Here is a 10,388-nt window from a genome sequence, read left to right on the forward strand (position 1 = left end):
GCATGTTAGCCATGGCTCAAATCTTTGTTAAGCCATGGAAATGGTATTTGGCCAAAGTTGTTATGGTGATAAAGCCATTGCATGCTAAGTGTGAAGCTTGATGATGATGCATGCAATGATGGATTGTCTACTCTTGAGCAAGATTTTGAGCCTTCTTTTGATTTATCATGATTGAAGTTGAAAAGGAGCATGATTGTCATATTCGGCCATTCATGAGCATGGTTCATGCTTCTTGCATGTTAGTTAAAATTTGTATTTTGGATGGCTATGGACACCTTGAAAATTCGCCATGCTCATATTGTATATATATGTTTGCACATGATGTTTTGGCTATGAAGTAAGTGATGAATAAGTTGGTTTAAAGAAGAAGATGTTGAAGAATAATTGTGAAATTTCAAGCACAATTCGCCTAGCACACATATAAGTGCTTGATGCTATATTATAAGTTTTGAGCCACAATATGCAAAGCATTAACTAGTAAAATGCATGCTGTTTTTGTGAGGTATTAAGTGCATAATTGGCCTCAACATGTACATGAATATTCGGCCTTGGGTAGCCTATTGAAGGCCTTAGCATTTCCTTGATGCTCAAATAAATTGTATTGAATTGCTTGATGTAGTATAAAATGTGCATGACCATTGTGTATTCAAGCTAAAGAGTGGCCATATGACCATTTAAAATCCTTGTCATATTCGCCATAAGCAAGCACAATGAGGTTTTAATAAATTGAATTTGTTTGAATTAGCTCAAGAGCTAAGAGGGCCACAATTGGACAAGGGGAAGGAAAAGGTGATCGAATAGCCGAAAAAGCCGTTCGACAACATCCGAGGTAAGTCCTCAAGAAGTGATCTTACTTGAATTATGTAAGATGAAACATGGATGTGTATGATTATTGATCATGTGTGTATGAGTATTTGAATTCCACCGGGCTAAGTCCGAAGGCGAATATGCTAATGATTATAATTGTGTTTGAGCCTTAGTAATGTGAAAATGAAATATGTATGTCCAATGATTATTGATGTATGTGTGCATGAGAAATTGAATGATATCCGGGCTAAGCCCGAAGACAATTATGCTGAAATTTATATCCGGGTTAAGACCAAGGCAATTGTGCTAGTAGCTATATCCGGGCTAAGACCAAGGCATTCGTGCAAGTTGTTAAATCGGGCTAAGACCAAGGCATTTGTGCAAATCGTGATATCCGGGTAAAGTCCGTTGGCCTTGGTGCGGGTTACCATAACCGGGCTATGTCCCGAAGGCGATTGAGCAGTACCGACATCCGGATAAACTCGAAGGTATGTGATTTGAAAATTATGAGCTTGCTGGAAAATTTCAGCTAATGCACTTGTGAAATTTCCCAATGATAAGGTAAGTGCGGTGTGTGCTTGCGCGCTAGGAGTAAGAGCGTATGAATATCCGCTCCTATGATGGAGCGAGTTATCGGCCTTAATGAAGCCGTTATTTGTGTATGAACATAAGAGTTGGGATGGTAAAGTAAGTATGATTATGTGAATGCGCATTAATGAAATGATGCATTTAACTATGTGAATGTATTGCTGTAATTAGAGTTGATTATATTCCTTGAGACTTACTAAGCATAAAAATGCTTACTCATTGCTTTGGCTCTCGGTTTTCTAGATTTCGCTCGATAGCAATCGGATTCGGGATCGTTGAAGTCGAAGTCATCCACACTATCAAGCCCCATTTTGGTATAAATTCTTGGTTGAACTTGAAATGGCATGTATAGGACTACCCTTGTTTGTTAAATATGTGGTGATGTAAGTATGTACGGCCATGCGAAAATGGCTCGAAAAGGAACATGAACTTAGAATAATTGTGGTTTGTATGTATATATTTGGTGTCATGATGTGGCTATGGCTTGAAATGGGAATGTTGGTCATATGATCAGCCATTGGCATGGTTAAAATGATCATATATGAACCTATGTATGGCAAAGACTAGTTGGTTCATGGAGACTACCAAATAGGTAAGACCTACCTTAAAACAGATGCTGCCAGCTGCAGTGACGTGAATGTGAAAAATCACCAAAATTCGTAGAAATGGAATTAAATAGTGAATAAGCTATGTAAATGAACCTTGATGAGTCTATTTTCATATGGAAGAAACGAAATGGTCATAGGAGTTACATGTTAAGAGATATTAATGCTATTGTGAGACAGGGCCAGAACGGTTTCTGGGTTCCTGTCGCAACTTTAAAATTTACTATAAATTATCCAGAAAGAATTAGGCGACATACCTTATATGTACAGATTCCATTTTGAGTCTAGTTTCATTAGAAACAAACGACACCAGCATTAAAGCCCTGTACAGAGGGATATTCAAGTTATACCGCGCGAAGGTCAGAGCAGTCGATCCCTGTAACATGGGTGACTTTAACTAATAAACTGTACCAATTGGCCCATCCAAAATTCTAGAAATAAATCCATGGATGGATATATGAGTCTAAATTCAGGAAAATTTACGAAACCAGTTTTGAGTTTTGAAACTCGAGATATGATTTTAAGGCGACGGTGATGCAGTCTTCCAGCCTGACTGGAAATGTCAAATTGGTGGGCAAACCATGTGAACTTGGCTTGTTAACCCCTCGTGTCCGACACCGGCAATGGTCTCGGGTTCGGGGTGTTACAAATAATGCACAGAAAGGAAATTTTGGAAAATACTTTTTAGAAAATTCAATTGATTAAGACAATACCTAAAGAAAAATCCACCTAGACTTCACTTGTTATTTGACTCTAAATCAGACGATTTATTCATTTGACTTGATCTGTAGAAATCTCTAAGCTAAATTATTATCTCTTTCGAGACTAATAACGTCTAACCCTAGGTTGATTAATTGAAATCTCTTTCTAATTAACACCTAGTGTTGCATTAACACGATCTATAGATCCCTTTATTAGGTTTCACCCTAATCTAGGCAAAATTTATCACCCTATCTCTAGGCGTGAAATCAACTCCGCTTAATTATGACAAATTTACTCATAGACAGTGTGACAGCCCAAAATTGACCCTAGTCGGGAAGTAGTTTCGGGACTGCTAAACCGAGTCACCGAAATGTTTGAACGTAATATTTATTGTCTAGAATATGTAATTATGAATGTGTGAAAATTTCAGGCTTCGATTTAGCCGATAGCATGTGAATTCAGTTAGTAGGACTTGTGTGACACTTTTGAAAAGTGATAGGCTAATCTATAAGGACCTAATAGTGCATGTAGTCAAAGGGGAGGACTTGCATGTCAAATTTCCCCCCCTAATAGCTAGTGGCCGACCATGACAAGAGATTATGGGTAAAAACATGTCATAAAACATGTTGGGACAATGGTGTATGTAAGAAAAAATAAAATAGTGAGCATGGGAATTTAATAATGAAAGGAATAAAAAAAAAGAAAAAAATGGTCTCATGCATGCCCATTGCCGTGAATGTGGAGAAAGAAAGAAGAATTTTTGTTCATCATTTTCATTTCCTTTGGGCTGAAAATTCTAAGGAAGAAGGAAGGAATTCTTGTTTCATGTTGGTTTGGAAGAGGTTTAGGAGGAGGTTCGGCCATACTTGTACCTAGATTAAGGTAAGTTTGATGTTTTGCCATGAGATTCATGTATATTTTAGTTGCTAGCTTGATGTTCTTGTTAGCCCATGGTTCAAATCTTTGTTATGTCATGGGAATGAAATTGACCAAAGGAATATGGTGTTAATGCCATTGCATGCTAAATATCAAGCTTGATAATGATACATGTGATGGTGGATTGAGGATTCTTAGATTTTCTTTTAGCATTTTGAATGAGATACTAAGTTCTTTATTTAACCATGACCAAATTGAAGCGGTATGGTGTTGTGGTATTCGACCATGTCATATCCATAAGTATGATTCATGCATGTTGCATGGTAAGTAAGATTTAAGCTTTGGATATGTGTATATATTTGGATATAAGCCACTTGAGAATTCGCCATTGCACCTACATGAATATATGTTTGCACATGATGAATTGGTATGACATATATACTATTTTAAGGTGTATATTTGCTTGTGATGTTGTTTGGTTATGAAATAAATGAGAGATGTGTATAGAGCTACAATATGTAATCGTTAATTAGGAAAATGTATGCTGTTTTTTGTGTAGTATTAAGTGTAAAATTGGCCTCAACATAGACATGCATATTCGGCCAAAGGAAGTAGATTGGTGTGCATGTATTCGGTTAGAGGCAACCATATTGAAGCCTTATATTGGCTTAGATTGTTGACCAAATGGGTAATAAGTGAGGATGGTTGCCGAATATACAAACATACATATGCATGTGTAATTGAATTATGAATGTTTAGCAAGAGGGTTAAACTAGTTGATTTATTGATTAAGCTCAAGGAGTTAAAGAAGGAGAATCAAGCAAGGGAAAGACAAAGGTCATTGAGTAGCCGACTTGGACTATTTTACCCAACACAAGGTAAGTCATTAAGCATATATTTGATATTGCTTAAATGATTTTAATATCTATGCAATTGTGTTTAATGAGATGAAATATATACAAATGTATGTGTATGAAAAGATGATATTGTTGAACGTAAAAGAGATAGTGAAATGTGTAGGAAGTTTGCTTGGCACTAAGTGTGCGAGAAATAGATGTGTACGGGGGCGAGATTGGCTTGAGTGTGCGAGCTTGTAATGTATGGCACTAAGTGTGCGAGTTTGGACTATATGGCACTATGTGTGCGGGCTTGAATCACATGGCACTAAGTGTGCGTGATTGAGTATTAAGCACTATGTGTGCGAACTCTACACATATCTCCGATTGAACATTTATATGGAGGCGTGACTTCATCGAGATGAGTATGGACAGCGGAAAGAGTAAGTACCTTGAGTTCATGGCTAATAGATGCTATGTTCATGCTCGGGGTGGAGTTGGTAAGATTTAAATCTATGTGATGATTTCAATTGCATTCCCGTAAATAAGGTATCGTGGAATAGATGAAAGTTCATTTGATTGCATGATTGTTGCGGAAATGAAATGATGTATGGAAATTGCTTCAAATATCCTATTGAACAGTATATGAAATGTAAATGTATGACTTGGTATGAGATTGATCCGAAGATCTAAGGAACTATGGTATAGTTCGGTATGGTGGAACACTTGGCCTTGTTTCATTATTTCATTTTATGATAATTGTATTAATGGATGGTTGTGGAATGCTTATGACTTACTGAGTTATAAACTCACTCGGTGTTTTCTTGTCACCCATTTTAGGTTTCTTGGACTCGTCTCCTTTTGGGTGTTCAGTAATCATCAACGAAGTCATCGAGCAATGAGCAATTTTGGTATTGTCTTCTTAGTCAACTTAGGAGAACATTGGGCATGTATGGGCTATTTTGTTTTGTTAAATTTTGGGTTGTAAACTTTAAGCCATGTGAAAATGGCCTATGTGGTCGTTTGAGTGGGATGCTAGAATCTATAGCCACGAGTCTTAGAAACCTTAAGTTTGATAAGGTGGCCATAATTTGTGTCACGTATGATGGATGATTAGTAAGGCTAAGGAAGGATTCATGAAATTGGCATAGTCTACTGCAGTAACTGTTGCGGACGGCAGCAGTGATATGAGATCGAAAAATCACTAAAAATAGTAGAAGTGGAATTATAGCTAAAAAAATTACGTACTCGAAGCTTGATGGGTGTATTTTCATATAGATGAAACGAAACGACCATATGAGCTGTATTTTAAGAGATATCCAAGATTTCGTGAGACAGGGCCAGAACGGTTTCTGGATTCCCTGTTCCGACTTTGAAAATTCATTATAAATTAACCACAGATAATTAGGAGTCATACCACATATGTATAAATTCCTCTTTGAGTCTAGTTTCTATAGAAACAAACGGAATCAGTATTGAATCCCTACACAGGGAGTTATTCCAGTTGTAACGCACGAAGGTCAGTGTAGTTGACCCCTGTAACATGGGAGACTTTAACTAATAAACTGTACTAATTGGCTTGACCAAAAATTCTAGAAAAAAATCTGTAGATGGAAATATGAGTCTAGTTTCAGGGAAAAATTACAAAACTGATTTTCGAGTTGTAAAACTCAAGTTATGATTTTTGAAGCGACTAGTACACAGATTGGCAGCTTGTCTGGAAAATTCTCAATAAGTGGTTTGAAGTCTGTTAACACCTCGTGTTCGACTCCGGCGACGGTCTCGGGTTCGGGGTGTTACAGACAGGGTTAATTCCTTCTCTGAATAAGAGCATTAACTTGAACCAATATCCTGGAATATTAAAACAAGAATTAAGAATACATAATTAAGAACAAGTCAAATATTTATCATACAATTCAGATAATAATAAAAAGATACGTCTTAGGTTTCATTCCCCTTAGGTATTTAGGGGGTTTAGTTCAATCTTATGAAAGAAAACATCTCAAGAGTATAAAGATAACAAAACATAAGAAAACCCAAAACTCTTGAAGGAACTTGAAAGGAAATCTTTAGTCTTGATAATGAATCCGGCTTCTGAGATGGATCAATCAGCTTTCCTTGTGTAATTCCCTGCTTCCTACTTCGCGTCCTTCTCCTATGTGCCTCCTTAGGTATTTAAATAGGCTTTAGAATGCCTAAAATCCCTCAAAATTGGCCTTTTTCGAATAGGGTTATACTTGGGCTCGACAGGGACACGTCTGTGTGACACACCCGTGTACGATTGCTCTAGCCCATGGTCAAGGCTATTGAATAGGCATAGGCGTGTAGTCTACCCGTGTAAGTCGTGCTTCAATCCTGCCAAAGGGACACGGCCTTGGGGCACGCCCATGTGAGGAAGTTCAAGCCCTGTTGAATTCCCATGTGGGTCTATTTTTTCCATTTTCAGCCCGTTTCTCGTTCTTTTTACTCTCCTAAGTATAAAACATGAAATTAAAGAATTAGGAGCATTGAATTTACCAAATGTAATGAGAAAGCATCCATAAATGTGCTAAGCGTGGGATAAAAACATGTATAAATTACGGTTTATCAAATACCCCACACTTAAGCGTTTGCTTGTCCTCAAGCAAAATCCTCAACTCACAATCAAAATAAATTCTTCTCAATTTATAATCCCTATCAATAATATCTCAAAATAGTCCATAAGTATTCATACATTGAAAATTCAACTAAAAGTCCATCAAAGTTTCAAACATTCCAAGTTGAGTTTTTATCACGAAAACATAGGTGTCTCCCCTTATCTAAGTGATTACCTTTGATCAAAATATCATAGAGTTTAACATCCTCACTAAAGATTCACTCAAATCACTCAAGGTGTTTAGGGACATCAATTAAAGCACTCATTAGTCAATATGAAAAGTTATTACCATAGGCTTGCATGAAAATCAAATCTCCACCACTAGATATTGAAATGATACATCATTCAAAAAGGTCTTTTAGAGGGTTGTAACGTGGCTTTGGTTAGGGGGTGTGGTCACAAGCTGAAAGAAAAGGTTAGAATCGAGATTGAATTGAAGAAATCACCTAACTAGAAAAATAACTAATTATCAGTTGAATACAAGTGAGCTTCTTCTAAGAATATGGAATTAACACTCAAGTTCAAGAATGACGGATTACTACTAATATGTATGTAAGTATATATATATATTTTAGAACAAATCAAATACATAGATGAACAAAACATAGCTAAGCAATTAGTTCAAATCAAATCTCGACAAAAATAGGGATCCTAATTAGGGGATTTCAACAATAATGGGTTATGGGTTAATATTGAGGGTATCTCAGAGGGGTTCACTAAGGGTTAATTATGAAGGTAGGCTTTTGTGGAGTGAGTGGGTTAAACCTAAATGCCTTTATCATATTGACATATCAAATCAAATGGTGTGGTCTTGACATGCATAATCAATCAAGTTCTAGAATAACAAATCAATACTGACGCGCTCATAATAAAAGTAAGCATGAAATAAATAAAATATGCTCTAAAGGCTCAAGATCTCACAAAAATTATAGCTTTTTGATGTTTAAACTTGTGAATTGCAACTCATGATAATACCCAAAGTTAGGGAAACAACCTAAAAGTTTATAATTCTTCAAAAATCAACTTATCATGTTTGATTCCCTGATGTCTTAAAGTTTAAACAATCAATGCATAAATGCCTATGTTTTAATTTAAGACATATCAATAAAAATCATAATTTAATTAAAATTCATTCTAATAGTGATATGAGTGATTCACATGAGAATAAGACAAAATTCAGGGATTTCTAATAATGATATGAAAGACCCCCCACACTTAAGATGTACATTGCCCTTAATGTACAAAGATAGATATATTGAAAAATATAGATAAATAATCATAAGATAGGGAAAGAAGTGAAACTTCCTGAATGATGAATGAACTCCTTGATTTGGTGTTATGGAGAATAATCGGCTACAGAAAATGATGAGAGTGGAAGAGGATACTCCGATGGTGGTAGAGGTTCATTAGTCCATAAGTCCAGCGCCAAAAGAGTATTATATCTGGTAGTCGCTATGGTAGTGGTCGAGCAGGACATGGCTATCGTGGAGAACCTTTGCTAGTGGAGTTTTTAGTTCCTATGCGATGATGAGCTTTGGAGCTCTTTATAACTGTGATAGAATTAGGAACTTTTTAAGAAATATAAGGAAGAATAATTACTCGTAATGAAATAGCCGAAACTAAAAATTATTGAAGAAAAATTATAAAAACTAAAATTAAAATAATAATAAAGGTACTGACAAATCTGATAAAAGTGAAAATAATAAATAAAAATAATAAATAAAAAGTTTTTAAACATCATCATCGTTGGATGGATTGCAAGGTAGTGGTGCCGATGAGATGTGGAAGTGCTGACAAATCTGATGTAGAGTCACATCAATGTGATCAAAGCACTGAAAACATTGTTGCTCAAATTGTGTAAGGCGCTCAGAGATGTCAGAGTATGAAGCCGCCACATGAATTGGACGATGGATGGGTGGTGGCTGAGAGGGTGAGTCATCATGACGTGGAGGGACATCATCAGTAATGTCCTCTAGGTCTTCCTCCTCAGTGGACTGGACGAGGCGGTACTGAAGAGGGTAGGTGCCACGTCGTTTCTCAATCATCCTCATACTTAGCTGCTCGAGATGCCCTGTGGGGACATCTGGCTGATGAGAGTGAAGGAGGATAATTGTGCTGCTGTGTTGAGGAGCTCGAAGTTCCAAGCCAGTCGAGTCACATAGGGCCCGATAGAGATGACCCCTCTCCTATGTCACTCCGTTTGATGGCAGATGGTGAGGGCGATGAAGTAAGCAAGGTCGAAGACCTGCCCGTTCGCCATGCTCCATAAGAAATAGGCTTCATGGGTGGTGACGACGCCGGTGCTCTCTCGTCGTCTCATTAGAGTGTGGTTCAAGATGGCGTGTAGGTATCGCAGGGATGGGGTGAGAGTCGATGCCTTAGATCGGTTAGGATCATAGGTGGTCGAGGCAGGGACGAGGCCCTCTAGCATTTTAAGGGGGAGTAGTGGATGTGGCGGTGGAGGGTGTCAAATTCATTGTCATCCATGAACTCCTCCGTGTATAGCCCTAGTGCAATCCCGAACTCGAGTACGCTCAACTGGCATACTAGACCACCAAGGCAAAACTGGACCGTTCCAGGATCGTTGAAGTTGGTCATAACGGTCTGAAGATGGAATGTCGAGCAGAGTTCCAATGTGAGCTCGAGATATGTCGGCTCGACGATCTCAAAGAAGAGCCCCCACGGGTTAGTCGTCAGGAGGGTTCGGACTGCGTCAGCTAGCTAAATCTGTTCAAGTGCGGCCCAGTCAATGCAGTGGCCCACACCTAAAGGTCGGCCCCATAATGTCTGAAATAGCTCCTCTTGGGGTCCTAAGAGGAACTCGAGGAAAGGGTGACGGATCTCAGCGGTTGGACTCGAGGATGACGCCGCTCCTTTCTTCTTCTTCAAGGTGGGGATAGCGATTTTCTTACCACTTGAAGATGACATTGTATATCTGTATTGAAAAGTCGAAGTTCAACCAATATGTCCCAATAATAGCATGGAAATATAAAACTAAATAGGAATATTTCATGAGACTTGCGTATTAGATGAAGAGAACAAATCTAAAACATCTAATGCAAATATATCAAGTTATTAAAATGGGACTTATAAGAATAATAAGACGGGCATATCTAATGTATGAATGCATGTGGGTAAGCATAAAATCCATGGAAACAAGAAAGATAGATGAATGTAATATGAAAAATGGCAAAATTCTTTAATTATAAGCATGGGTATTTCTATTATTCTATTATTCTACTATGAATGTTTAAAGAAACTAGAGAGAAAAGAGTAAACAAACGCAAAAGGGAGAAGCTTGGGTCATCTATTTAGTGTTGTAGGTAGCGCACAAGCGTG

Source organism: Gossypium arboreum, chromosome 4 (assembly GCF_025698485.1).
Source record: "Gossypium arboreum isolate Shixiya-1 chromosome 4, ASM2569848v2, whole genome shotgun sequence".
Classification (NCBI taxonomy): Eukaryota; Viridiplantae; Streptophyta; class Magnoliopsida; order Malvales; family Malvaceae; genus Gossypium; species Gossypium arboreum.